We start from the raw sequence: 14531 nt of genomic DNA on the forward strand, positions 1-14531 counted from the left end.
TTGCTTCTTATTTGCTGGAATGGTTTCTGCTTAGTTTACACAAACAATTGTAAACATGCCATGTCGTCCTGTTTTTCGTACATATTCCATCCTGGTATCATGTGTTTGCCTTACATCAAAGTAGTGATTGTCAGTATCATGCATGAATGAGTTCTGAAGAGAGAATTTTATTGCTTTTTCTTGTCGGTTTTACTTGACAATTCAAAATCAATAAAGCGGAAGGAAGTTAGCAAGGCAACGAATAAAGGTGCTCCTTCCGAACGGAGGGCCTCTACAGTTTCTACTCCTCCACACCCCCAAGATGATTTCCAAGACAACACATGCATAGACACTCAACAAAGCTGTGTTTATGATGAGCACGTCTTCCCTAGTGCAGCATCACTGGTGCTCCCTCTAACTTGGCACTGTTATATGTGGTTGCATGTTATGTGTGATGTCTAGCTTGTATTGCTTCTAATTTTGTTGAATTCCATCTGCTTACTTTACACATTATACTTGAATAAGACACGTGTTCCTGTTTCTAGAACATACAATATCTGTCTATCACACCATGTTCTTACATCAAATTACTATTGTTGTGTAACCTGCAACAATCACTTATCATAAGATACTTTGACTTCGGAGTGTGATATAGGTTACATCTCACATTCTTTTCTAGCTTGTACTACTAATTTGTTGAAATGGCACTTATGACGAGACAGTTTTAACTTGGTAGAGTGATATTTGTTGCATCTTTCATATGGTGTCTAGCTTTCATTGCTTCTAATTTGTTGAAATGCCTTCTCCTTAGTTTACACATCATAAGCTGTGAATATGCAATGGCACTAATGACGAGAGACCTCTAACATGGTAGTGTGATGTTGTTTGCATCTTGCATATGATTTATTTCTTGTACTGATTCACATTTGTTTAAACGCCATTTATGACGAGACACTGTTAACTTGGCAGAGCGATATTTGTAGCATCTTTCATATGGTGTCTACCTTCCATTGCATTGCTTCTAATTTGGTGAAATGTCTTCTTCTTAGTTTACACATCATAGTTCTGGTTATCTCTTCCGTCCCGTTTTTCATACATATTACATCCTCCTACCATGTGGTTGTCTAACATTAAAGTTTAGTTCGTCTGCATCACGCATCAATTTGTTCTGAAGAACTAAATTGTTATTCGTTTTTCTTGTCAGCTTGACTTAACATGGCACAGAGAAAGAGGAAGAAACACAGAATGGCAGGGAATGAGAAACGGATGAATCCTGCAGATTCTGCTGGTACTGATGGTGCAATAGAAGGTGAAAGTCCAGCGGAAAATTCTACAAACACGACATCCCATGCTACACAATCTGTAAAAAAAGCCAAACAGAAACAAATAGCTGCCACCAAACAAGCAGAGACAGCCCTAGTTCTTGCAACACCTACCACAGTACTACCAGCTACACGACTTACTCGTGCGTCAACTGAACTAGCAGCATGTTCCCAAGCTCCCTTGCCACCTGACACTACTTCCCAAGCACTCTTGACACAAGACGAGTTGGCAATATCAGATGAGCCTTGTGAGCTTCAACAACAAGAAGATAGTTGCTGGAGTGTAACGCCTCGGATTCGATGTGCCAGGTGTCTGCCAATTATTCGCCGTAGTTGCCATGTCATTTGCTTGCGTGTTGCATTTTGCCATGTCATCATCTGCATTTCATCTGCATGTTTTTCAAAACTTGCATCCGTTCGGGTCCTCCCGGTTCTCTCCGTTGTCCGTTCGGAGTCCAGACCTCTCGCGCGTGCCCCGTCGCCCCTCTCAGACCTTGTTTCGTGTGCGGGTGTTAAACATTCTCGGAATGGACCGAGGTTTGCCAAGCGGCCTTGGTATAGCACCGGTAGACCGCCTGTCAAGTTTCGTGCCATTTGGAGGTCGTTTGATACTCCAACGGTTAACCGCGTAGCCCAAAACCCCCTTTATCTTTGCAGCCCAACGCCCTTCCAAAATGGCCCAAAACCCACCTAACTCCCCTCCATGCTCTCGGTCGTTCGATCACGATCGTGTGGGCGAAAACCGCTCCCCATTTGGACTCTCCTAGCTCCCTCTACCTATATATTTATGCCTCCCCCCGAAAATCCCACAGATCAAACCCTAGCCCCGCTCCCCTCACGCGCCGGACATGTCCAACCCCGCCGGACATGTCCAGCCTCCACCTCGCTCCGGCCAATCGCAGCCTGCCACGTCATCACCGCCACCTTCCCAACCAATCTGGAGCTGCCACCTCACCTCCCCCGCGCCCACTTCGCCGCCGGGCCCGCGGAGCCCATCTCCGGCCCGCTTCGGGCCACGGCGGGCCTGATCCGCCCGATCAGCGCGCCGCCCATCCTTCGCCCATCGCCGACGAGCCTCCGGTCGGCGCCGCCCCGCCGCCCGATCTCCACCGCCGGCATCAGCCGCCGTCTCCGCCTTCCCAGGCCAGCGCCGCCTGCCTCCCGTCCTTCTCTCCTTCCTCTCCTCCTCCCTCATGGCCTCTCTCTCCCTCGCAGGGGCCGCCATGGCGTCCGAGCTCGCCGTCGCCGGATCTCCTCCACCGCTGCCGGAAATGGACGGGTCGTGAGGACCTCGCCCGGATCCGCGCCTCTAGGGTCTCCTTCGCGCCTCCCCGTCGTCGAGCCGCTGCCGCGCAAGCTCCCTGCCGCCGCCGCCATGAATCGTGCTCGGGAGCGAGCAACGGAGCTGCTCCTCCTGTGCGCCGCTCGTGGAACCCCGCGTGGGCCCCGGCCCAGCAACGCGCCAGCCCGCAAGCCAGCTCCAGCCTCCCCGCGGCCCAGTCCAACACCGAGCCGGCCCTCTAGGCCGCAAGGTGAGCGTCGCCTCGCTATCCCGCGCCCTGTGCGTCATATAGCTTTATTGCGCCTGTATGTTTTTTTTCCAGAAATATGCCTGTCCCGAATATTTTGCATAATCATGCCATGTTCATCGCATCGTATCTCTGCATCCATAGCTCCGTTTTGTGCGTGTAATATGTCAAATTGTTTGTCTCAACGAGTACTTCATTTCATTCCATTGCACCATGTTCATTTGAGGTCATCTTGATGCCTGAATCATCGTTGAAAGAGTGCTTCATGATGTTGTCCGCTGTCTGTTAACAGAACTAGCTCTTTTGTCATTTTTGCCATGATTGATGTGTGCATCCTATGAGGTTGATGTCTACATGTGTTTTGATCTATGCTATGTCTTCTTTACAGAGGTGCTTACCATATATTTTTGTGATCAATGTGGTGACTAGCACAAGCATGCAAACTAGGCATCATGATGTTACTGATTTTAGTCCCTGTTCTGCTGTTATTTTGACGCCATGTAAACATGATGCTACAGAGAGATCCATGCATATTTTGAGATACTTTAGTAAGGATGTTTTGAACATATGGTTTCCTCTATTCATTCATGCCCCTGGTTGCAATTATGGAGTAGTCTAGCATGTCATTTTCGTGCTCTACTTTTGCTTCAAAATGTTTCCTGGCAGATTGTTTACATGTTCTTCAATTTTGCCAAGGTTGTTGTAGTTGTTCCATGCACCCTATGAACTTGCTATTGCCATGCTTAGCTTCACAAACATGCCTTCTTACTGTTGGTTGCCTTGCCATGCCATGTTTTGCTCTTTAGTGAGTTTCACAAGCTCATCTACATGCCTACTTATCGTTGTTCCTGCCATATTTGAATCTGTAGTATAACTTGCTATGTTTACATGGGTGCCATCATATTTTTTGATCCTTTTTGGCTCATGGTCAGTAAGGGACTTTTGTTCTATGCTTTTAGTAGATTCATGCCATGCCTTTGTTTGCCATGATAAGTTCCTGTAACATGTTGTTTGATAGCTCTAAACATTGCAACCTGATGTTATTTTCTGCAAAGTCTGAACTGTTATTATTTGCAATCTTGCCATGTGTGTTTGAGTATGTTCTAGTGATTTCTGGAGATAGCTTAGTGTTCATGTTTTGTTATCCTTTACTTGTACTTCATGTCCATGCCTTTTGTTTTGATGTTGAGGTCCTGTAGCATGTTGTTTTGATGCTTGCAAGATGCCTAGTTGCTGTTTTGGACAGATTGTTGCTATAACTTGTATAGTGTTTGTGTGTTGAATCGTTGCTCCGTTTTGAGTGTGCTATATATGAAACTTGCTTGATTTTGCATGTAGTTTCATATTATCATGTTGCATCCTTGTTTTGGTGTATTTGCTTGATGTTTGTATGCATTTTGCATCAATGCCATGTTTAACTTGTTTTGCTCATATCTTCTAGGCCGTAGCTCCGAATTAAATGAACTTTATATGTAACTTGACTAGAATCTTGTGTGGATCATATTGGTGCATCTTAACTTGCTTTTTAATAACTTGAACATAAGGTTTATTCAGATCTGGACCAATTTCGAAATTTGCATATGAGGACTTACCGGAATTGTTATATGTTGTTCCCGGCCTCATTTAAACTTGCCTTGATGTGTTGTTCTTATTTGCATCATCTCTTGCCATGAGTAGCTTCATGTAGCTTTGTCATGCATCATACTTGGTTGAGCATCATGCCTTGTTCATGTGCGGTATGTTTACCGTGTTGTGTGCTTCTTCTCGATAGTTCCTGTTTCGTTGCGATCGTGAGGATTCGATCGTCTACGCTTGGTTCGGCTTCATCCGTTCGTCTTCTTCATGGACTCGTTCTTCTTCCTTGTGGGATTTTAGGCAAGATGACCGCTACCCTGGATCTCACTACTATCATTGCTATGCTAGTTGCTTCGTTCTATTGCTATGTTGTGTTACCTATCTTTTGCTGATCAAGCCTCCCAAATTGCCATGAACCTCTAACCTTTGACACCCTTCCTAGCAAACCCTTGCTTGGCTATGTTACCGCTTTGCTCAGCCCTCTTATAGCGTTGCTAGTTGCAGGTGAAGTTGAAGATTTCCCCATGTCGGACAGGATTATGTTGGGATATCACAATATCTCTTATATTATTAATGCATCTATATATTTGGTCAAGGGTGGAAGGCTCGGCCTTATGCCTGGTGTTTTGTTCCACTCTTGCCGCCCTATTTTCCGTCATATCGGTGTTATGTTCCCGGATTTTGCGTTCCTTACGCGGTCGGGTGATTTATGGGACCCCCTTGACAGTTCGCTTTGAATAAAACTCCTCCAGCAAGGCCCAACATTGGTTTTACCATTTGCCTCACCACCACCTATATTTCCCTTGGGAGTAATTTACCCAAGGGTCATCTTTATTACAGCCCCCCGGGCCAGTGCTTGTCTAAGTGTTGGTCCAAACTAGAGCACCGTGCGGGACCATCCCTTGGCAACTTGGGTTACGTTGGTACCTGTACGCTTAGCTTATCCGGTGTTGCCCTGAGAACGAGATATGTGCAGCTCCTATTGGGATTGTCGGCGCATCGGGTGGTCTTGCTGGTCTTGTTTTACCATTGTCGAAATGTCTTGTAAACCGGGATTCCGAGTCTGATCGGGTCTTCCTGGGAGAAGGTATATTCTTCGTTGATCGCGAGAGCTTATCATGGGCTAAGTTGGGACACCCCTGCAGGGTATAATCTTTCGAAAGCCGTGCCTGTGGTTATAGGCAGATGGGAATTTGTAAATGTCCGGTTGTAGATAACTTGACACCAGATCCGAATTAAAACGCATCAACCGCGTGTGTAGCCGTGATGGTCTCTTTTCGGTGGAGTCCGGGAAGTGAACACGGTCTTTGGGTTATGTTTGACGTAAGCAGGAGTTCAGGATCACTTCTTGATCATTACTAGTTGACGACCGTTCCATTTGCTCTCTTCTCGCTCTTATTTGCGTATGTTAGCCACCATATATGCTTAGTCGCTGCTGCAGCCTCACCACTTTACCCCTTCCTTTCCCTTTAAGCTTTGCTAGTCTTGATACCCATGGTAATGGGATTGCCGAGTCCTCGTGGCTCACAGATTACTACAACAACAGTTGCAGGTACAGGTTCATGCGATGATCATGACGCGAGAGTGATGTTTGCTTGTCTTGGAGTTCTTCTTCTGCTTCTTCTTTGATCAGGGGATATGTTCCAGGTCAGCAGCCTGGGCTAGCAGGGTGGATGTCGTTTGAGCTTCTGTTTGTGTTTCATCTGTAGTTGGATGTTGCTCTTATGTATGATGATGTTGTATTCGTGTGGCATTGTATGCCTTATGTATGTATCCCCATCTATTATGTAATGTTGATGTAATGATATCCACCTTGCAAAAGTGTTTCAATATGCGGGTCTATCCTTGGTGGGACCTTCGAGTTCCTTTTGGATAGGGTCGCATATTGGGCGTGACATGGAGTCAAGTTACAGTTGCATGCTTCTTTATATGTAGTCTCACAGTTTGATGTACACTAACACTTCCAATGTTCGTTGTTGGACTAGCACCTAGGCGCAAGAGGAAACAAACACCAGGGATAATGCTCGATAGGTTAACTAAATCTAGAGGAGGAAGAATGGAGATCCATTTTGAGGCAGGTTTATGAAGGCCACGTGATGCTATAGAGTCAGCCAAGTTAGTATCAGAGGCAGCGGTTGCCGTTAGGTGTCATGTACGTATCCTCCCAACATGGATTTAGTATAGGAATGACAAAGACGAAACCCAGTTCAACACCTTTCTCAACCATTTATCTGTAAGTATGGTTATGTATGGAAACTAGTAATATCGCTTTACTCTGTCCCATACTTTCTAGGTTGCTGATAATGAGACTCCCATAATTTTCAACAGATGAGGTTCAAGTTGGATAGCCAAGATGATGCAACCAGACAAGCTTGCACCCATGTTTTCAAGTCTGCTCTGCGACAGCATCGGTATAACTTGAGGAAAACTCACTTTGAAGGCAAGGCTAACAGTGAACTTTCCCAAACATCTCCAGTGGAAAATATATCGGATGAAGACTGGAGGGGCCTTGTTAAACACTGGTTTGATCCGAAGTATCAGGTACATTATGGTGCTCCATCAGACACCTCCGTGATGATACGTGTTTGTCACAGTAGGTCGCGTTTTTTGTCATGCATGTACATCCATGACGATTTTATGACAGAATCAAGATAGTCATACCTGTGCTGTCATAGAAGTGTTCCATGACATTACCAAAATTATCATCACGGAAGTGTCCACTTCCATGACGATAAATCACGCATCACAGAAGTTCTTTCGTCAAGGGTGATCAACACATGGCATCCACCGTAACGGAACGCCGTTAAGCTATCGGGTCGGGTTTTGGATCCGATAACCCGTTAACAGCCCGACCAATGGGAAATTTCCATGTGTAAAATTCTTATTGGCCGGACGAAACACGTGTCAGCTCGTCAGTGGGTCAGATAGGCGCCTATGATATGTCGACACGTGCCACATCCCACCACTGGCCCATTTAGCTTACAAACCGGCCCATTTAACTTGGTCAAAAGTTAACGGGCTGGCCCATGAAAAGCCTGTTAACGGTCTCTTCGCAAATAGCCCATTTTACGGCCCGTTAACTCACGGCCCGTTAGGCACTAAAGGAAATTGGCCCAACAATGTCATGTGGGCCGTCGAATATAACACCAGCCCATTTCACGTTCGGCCCATGTATGGCCCACGACGTCTTTCAGCCCATATGAGGCCCTCATATCTTTCGGCCCTTCATAGGCCCACAATGACTCTAGCCCATAATGAGCAGCAATTTTCTTTGTACCCGTTAACGGCCCGTGATTTACATGGGCCGTTTCCAGCCCGTGTTAGCTTTCGGCCTATTAACGGCCCATACGTTCTTGGGCTCCTTTTCGGCCCTCGATTACTTCCGGCCCGTTACTGGCATGTTCCCCTAATGGGCCAAATTCGGCCCATGGCAAGAGTCGGCCTGTTACTAGCATGTTCCCCAAATGGGCCAAATTCAGCCCATGGCAAGAGTCGGCCCGTTACTGGCATGTTACCCTAATGGGCCAAATTCGGCCCATGGCAAGAGTCGGCCCATTTCTGGCCAGTCCGTCCTATATTCTGGCCCATTAACGACCCGTTATGCCTGTGACAGAATTAAGCTTTTGCAGTCCTACGGCCTGTTAACGACCCGTTTCTGTGTTGGGCCGATACTAATTACGCCCGATTACGGCCCATGTAGACTAATTTATCTGACGGCCTGAGGCCCACCGATTACAGGCCCATTTATCGACGGCCCAAGGCCCACCGATTACAGGCCCATTTATCGACGGCCCATAGGAGACCCATGGATCCTACGGCCCGTATATGGCTGATGGTAGTTGCGGCCACTAGCAAACCAGGGAAAAAGAAGACTAGGAAATAAATAAGGCCGAAACTAACGCTAGGCTATTAAGGCGATTGCATAGATTACATCCACTCGGCATCAAAGCTCGCCACCAGTGCAAATATAGGGAACACCCTACACTATACAAAAATGGCTTGCTGTTTTCTTCAGCCGGTGGCTGCACGTTAATAATAAATTTTGTATCGCACCAAAACAAATTACAACTATATAACAAAAGGAAGGTTGGCATAAAACTTAACAGTCTAGCAGATAAATGCACCACCAGAAGTTCAGAAGCTCGGTTCATTTGACCTGATTGTTACGTTTCCATGCTGTATTGTCTGATGGAGCACCATAACCCTCGCCTTCATTTCCCCTAGGCTCCTGAACAACATAACAAATGTCTGAAAGTCTGGTTTCAAAACCATGCATATCTTGACGACATTGAGCAATGTTTCTCCTTGTTTCACAAAGGGCCTCTGTTAGGGAATGGACTTGTGTCTGGAACGCAGATACAACATTGCTTTGAGCTTGCATATCTTGATCATGAGGCAGTTTGGACGATATTTCCTTAACAACCAACCCAGTATTACGCAGGAACATGCTTTTGGCACTGTTAGTGGACAGGTACTGACCCACTGCAGCAAGAGCTGACATTGCGGTTATAGTTGCCTCCCAGCTTAAGAAGGTGGCGGTTCCACCATTTTTTCCATAGCTCGCTGAAAAGTTGAGGTTTTACATTAGTAGTACCAGAACATAAGATATTAAGGAGGCAGCAAAACCAAACAAAATAGCTTTGGTCTATATACAGAACTTATTTTGGTGAACCCATGTAAAATATTAGTTGTATTTTATTGAAAAGTACATAATAAAACAAGGTTCCAAACATATGACCATGTACCATCGCTGATGTATTGTCTATTTCTTCACATTGTATTGAGGGCTAAGGATAAAGAGACGAAGTTTATAATACGGTAAGCATAGTATGACATCATTCATATCACAAAACAACTGAGAATAGACAAACAGGCAATTGTAACATTATGTGGGCAAATCCAGCACGGAACTAGATTACGGGTCAAGATCAAAGGAACATCACTCCTCTCTTTTAAACCTTGTAAGGTGCAATGATACGCTAAGACAATTGTGTATAAAATTGAAAAGAGTAATAGACATTGGCTGCAAACCATGTAGTTCAAGGCATAAGTCAGAGTAAGTAGTAGTTAAAAGGCATGAGGATCAATGACTTACAACAGCGACTTTGACTGGTGTAGTCATGCCCTTCTTCTTGCTGGTGTGACAGTCCTTGAAGATTTCCACATCATTTGGTTCAGGTACTTTTTGGTCCTTGCGGGCTTTCCTCTGCATTTCGAACAAGTCAATATAGATCTGATAATATGGTACAACGAAAAGAGTGAAACAACAGCTAATTACAAGAGCCTCGCAGTGTGCAATATAGCTATGAGATCCTGTCGTCTGTTGGAATTTCACTTCCGTACGGTTGGCATTATTCTTTGAACAGTTCACCTACAAGAAAATAGATTTGTGTGGCACATGCGTAAATATGACTTCAACATGTGATCTGACATTTCCATCAGATAATACAACATGGAAACGTAACAGTCAGGTCAAATGAACCGAGCTTCTGAACTTCTGGTGGTGCATTTATCTGCTAGACTGTTAAGTTTTATGCCAACCTCCCTTTTGTTATATAGTTGTAATTTGTTTTGGTGCGATACAAAATTTATTATTAACGTGCAGCCACCGGCTGAAGAAAATAGCAAGCCATTTTTGTATAGTGTAGGGTGTTCCCTATATTTGCACTGGTGGCGATCTTTGATGCCGAGTGGATGTAATCTGTGCAATTGCCTTAATAGCCTAGCGTTAGTTTCGGCCTTATTTATTTCCTAGTCTTCTTTTTCCCTGGTTTGCTAGTGGCTGCAACTACCATCAGCCATATACAGGCCGTAGGATCCATGGGTCTCCTATGGGCCGTCGATAAATGGGCCTGTAATCGGTGGGCCTTGGGCCGTCGATAAATGGGCCTGTAATCGGTGGGCCTCGGGCCGTCGGATAAATTAGTCTACATGGGCCGTAATCGGGCGTAATTAGTATCGGCCCAACACAGAAACGGGTCGTTAACAGGCCGTAGGACTGCAAAAGCTTAATTCTGTCACAGGCATAACGGGTCGTTAATGGGCCAGAATATAGGACGGACTGGCCAGAAATGGGCCGACTCTTGCCATGGGCCGAATTTGGCCCATTAGGGTAACATGCCAATAACGGGCCGACTCTTGCCATGGGCTGAATTTGGCCCATTTGGGGAACATGCTAGTAACGGGCCGACTCTTGCCATGGGCCGAATTTGGCCCATTAGGGGAACATGCCAGTAACGGGCCGGAAGTAATCGAGGGCCGAAAAGGAGCCCAAGAACATATGGGCTGTCAATAGGCCGAAAGCTAACACGGGCTGGAAACGGCCCATGTAAATCACAGGCCATTAACAGGTACAAAGAAAATTACTGTTCATTATGGGCTAGAGTCACTGTGGGCCTATGAAGGGCCGAAAGATATGAGGGCCTCATATGGGCTGAAAGACGTCGTGGGCCATACATGGGCCGAACGTGAAATGTGCTGGTGTTATATTCGACGGCCCACATGACGTTGTTGGGCCGATTTCCTTTAGTGCCTAACGGGCCGTGAGTTAACGGGCCGTAAAATGGGCTATTTGCGAAGAGACCGTTAACAGGCTTTTCATGGGCCAGCCCGTTAACTTTTGACCAAGTCAAACGGGCCGGATTTGTAAGCTAAATGGGCCAGCGGTGGGATGTGGCACGTGTCGACATATCATAGGCGCCTATCTGGCCCACTGACGAGCTGACACGTGTTTCGTCCGGCCAATAAGAATTTTACACGTGGAAATTTCCCATTGGTCGGGCTGTTAACGGGTTATCGGATCCAAAACCCGACCCGATAGCTTAACGGCGTTCCGTTACGGTGGATGCCACGTGTCGATCACCCTTGACGAAAGAACTTCTGTGATGCGTGATTTATCGTCATGGAAGTGGACACTTCCGTGATGATAATTTTGGTAATGTCATGGAACACTTCTACGACAGCACAGGTATGACTATCTTGATTCTGTCATAAAATCGTCATGGATGTACATGCATGACAAAAAATGCGACCTACTGTGACAAACATGTATCATCACAGAAGTGTATTTTTTTTGTAGTGGGGGCACCTCTAGACACACAAGTTGATCTGTTGATCTCTCCCAGCCATGTGCGGTGCCCCCCTCCACCATATTCCACCTCGGTCATATCGTAGCGGTGCTTAGGCAAAGCCCTGCGTCGGTAGCAACATCATCACCATAATCACGCCGTCGTGCTGACGAAACTCTCCCATGAAGCTCTACTGGATCGGAGTTCGTGGGACGTCATCGAGCTGAACGTGTGCTGAACTCGAAGGTGCCGTACATTCGGTACTTGGATTGGTCGGATCATGAAGACATACGACTACATCAACCGCGCTGTGCTAACGCTTCCACTTTCGGTCTACGAGGGTACGTGGACTCACTCTCCCCGCTCGTTGCTATGCATCACCATGATCTTGCATGTGCGTAGGAAATTTTTGAAATTACTACGTTCCCCAACAGTGGCATCAGAGCTAGGTTTACGCGTAGATGTTATATGCACGAGTAGAACACAAGTGAGTTGTGGGAGGTACAAGTCATACTGCTTACCAGCATGTCATACTTTGGTTCGGCAGTATTGTTGGATGAAGTGGCCTAGACCGACATTACGCGCACACTTACGCGAAACTGGTTTTGCCGCCATGCTTTGCACACAGGTGACTAGCGGGTGTCAGTTTCTCCAACTTTCGTTGAACCGAGTGTGGCTACGCCCGGTCCTTGAGAAGGTTAAAACAACACTAACTTGACGAACTATCGTTGTGGTTTTGATGCGTAGGTAAGAACGGTTCTTGCTCAGCCCGTAGCAGCCACGTAAAACTTGCAACAACAAAGTAGAGGACTTCTAACTTGTTTTTGCAGGGCATGTTGTGATGTGATATGGTCAAGGCATGATGCTATATTTTATTGTATGAGATGATCATGTTTTGTAATCGAGTTATCGGCAACTGGCAGGAGCCATATGGTTGTCGCTTTATTGTATGCAGCTGGCAGGAGCCATAACGAGCCTAGCATATGCAGATATGGCCTCGGAACACTAAGACCGAAAGGTCGAGCGTTAATCATATAGTAGATATGATCAACATAGTGATGTTCACCATTGAAAACTACTCCATTTCACATGATAATCGGTTATGGTTTAGTTTATTTGGATCATGTGATCACTTAGATGATTAGAGGGATGTCTATCTAAGTGGGAGTTCTTAAGTAATATGATTAATTGAACTTTAATTTATTATGAACATAGTCCTGCTAGTATTTTGCAAATTATGTTGTAGATCAATAGCTTGCATTGTTGCTTCCCTATGTTTATTTTTGATATGTTCCTAGAGAAAAACTATGTTGAAAGACATTAGTAGCAATGATGCGGATTAGATCCGTGATCTGAGGTTTATCCTCATTATTGCACAGAAGAATTATGTCCTTGATGCACCGCTAGGTGACAGACCTATTGTAGGAGCAGATGCAGACGTTATGAACGTTTGGCTAGCTCAATATTGTCGGAGTAAATGACCACGAGTAGCCTAACCGGCTCCCTTTGGCCCTCAGAAAAAACCATGGGCCGACCGAGCCTTGAAGCGCCCAAGACACGGGGCCGCCTTCTTCCGGCCGGCTATCACCTAGGCCGACTAGCGGAAGGCAGCCCGGTCATAAAACAATCTTTGGGGGACGCCACGACAGGGCCGACTCCAAGAAAGCCGGCCCATGAAGGACCGGCTCCAAGAAATCCGGCCCATGAAGGACCGGCTCCAAGAAAGCCGGCCCATGGCAGGCGGCCATGGGCCGCACCCTATAGTCAACCCCCCATAACAGTGACGAGACGGGGCGTGGCTACAGTGGACCCTGCCACCCCCGAATCTCGGAACAAGCATGGCTACAGTACGCCGTACATGGCGGACATCTCCTGTCCGGCGAGGCACTGTTGCCATGCGAATCATGACGCCATCCACGACGGGCCGTTGGTACGGCCCCGATGCGGCGGGCCCCTTCGGTCAGAGAGACATCCGAAGGCGATCTGGCCTCCCCTAGCCGGCCTAAGGCCAGGCCGGCTTCCTACAGCCGGCTTGCTCCCCTCACCGGGGTGCGCGCACCATTAAGCAGACAAGACGAGGTAAGGCTACAGTGAGCGCCCACAAGGCGGCGACACTGTAGCCATGCTTACCTCGACAAAGCCCTCGTCAACAGAGGCGAGACGACAGTAACCAGCCCCCGACAAGACCCCCCAAGCGGTGGGGCCGGCCTGTCGACCAATGGGCCGGCAGCCGGCGGGATCCACCAGCCGGCGGGCCCCAGAAGCCGGCGGGCGTAGACGCTGACGGCCTGGGCCCATGCCCAGGCCGGATTACCATTGTACCCCTGGGGGTAGGCCTATATAAACCCCCCAGGACACCCATGCAAAGGGTGGATCTCAGAGAGTTTTAGACACTACCATAGGAAGATAAGAGAGCTAGCCTTGCCTAGGGGTGGGCATATAACCCGAAAACCGAACGACCGGACCGATTTAACCTGAAACGAAGCCGAAGTGACCGAAACCGATTAGTTCGGTACTATGCTCGGTTAGCGATTATGAGAAACCGAATTTAGTTCGATGATTTCGGTCTGCACAGTCAAGCGACCGAATTGACCGAAGCACCAAGGCCCACCAATTCCATAAATTAGTTCCCATATGTACGCTATGTGTTGCCAGCCAACGAACAAAAAATCAATTGTATTGATGGGATGGCGCATTAATGTGATGAGTGGAAAATAGTGTCGTGGGCTGGTGGTCCCTTGATTCTCTCCCTACAAGACACCCACCATCTTTTTTTAGTGAACCTAGGTACTGTTTGTTGTTGCATGTTGTCTCGCTCACCTCATGTATTTTTTCTTTGAGCATAACACGTGTTGTTATCTAGCCCAACCGAGACAAACAAGTATAGCAGCTATCCCATCCGCCATCCCATCCCGCCAGCCCAACCCGCCAGCTATTCGGTTTGTTCAGTGCAAAACCGAGTACGAACCGATCAATCGGGGCACCGAAGGCTCGGTTTTGTTTATTGCTAGAGACCGATCGGTCCATGTTTTCTATGAACCGAGAAAATCAAAACACCG

The sequence above is a fragment of the Triticum aestivum genome, chromosome 4B, assembly GCF_018294505.1.
Source record: "Triticum aestivum cultivar Chinese Spring chromosome 4B, IWGSC CS RefSeq v2.1, whole genome shotgun sequence".
Taxonomy (NCBI): domain Eukaryota; kingdom Viridiplantae; phylum Streptophyta; class Magnoliopsida; order Poales; family Poaceae; genus Triticum; species Triticum aestivum.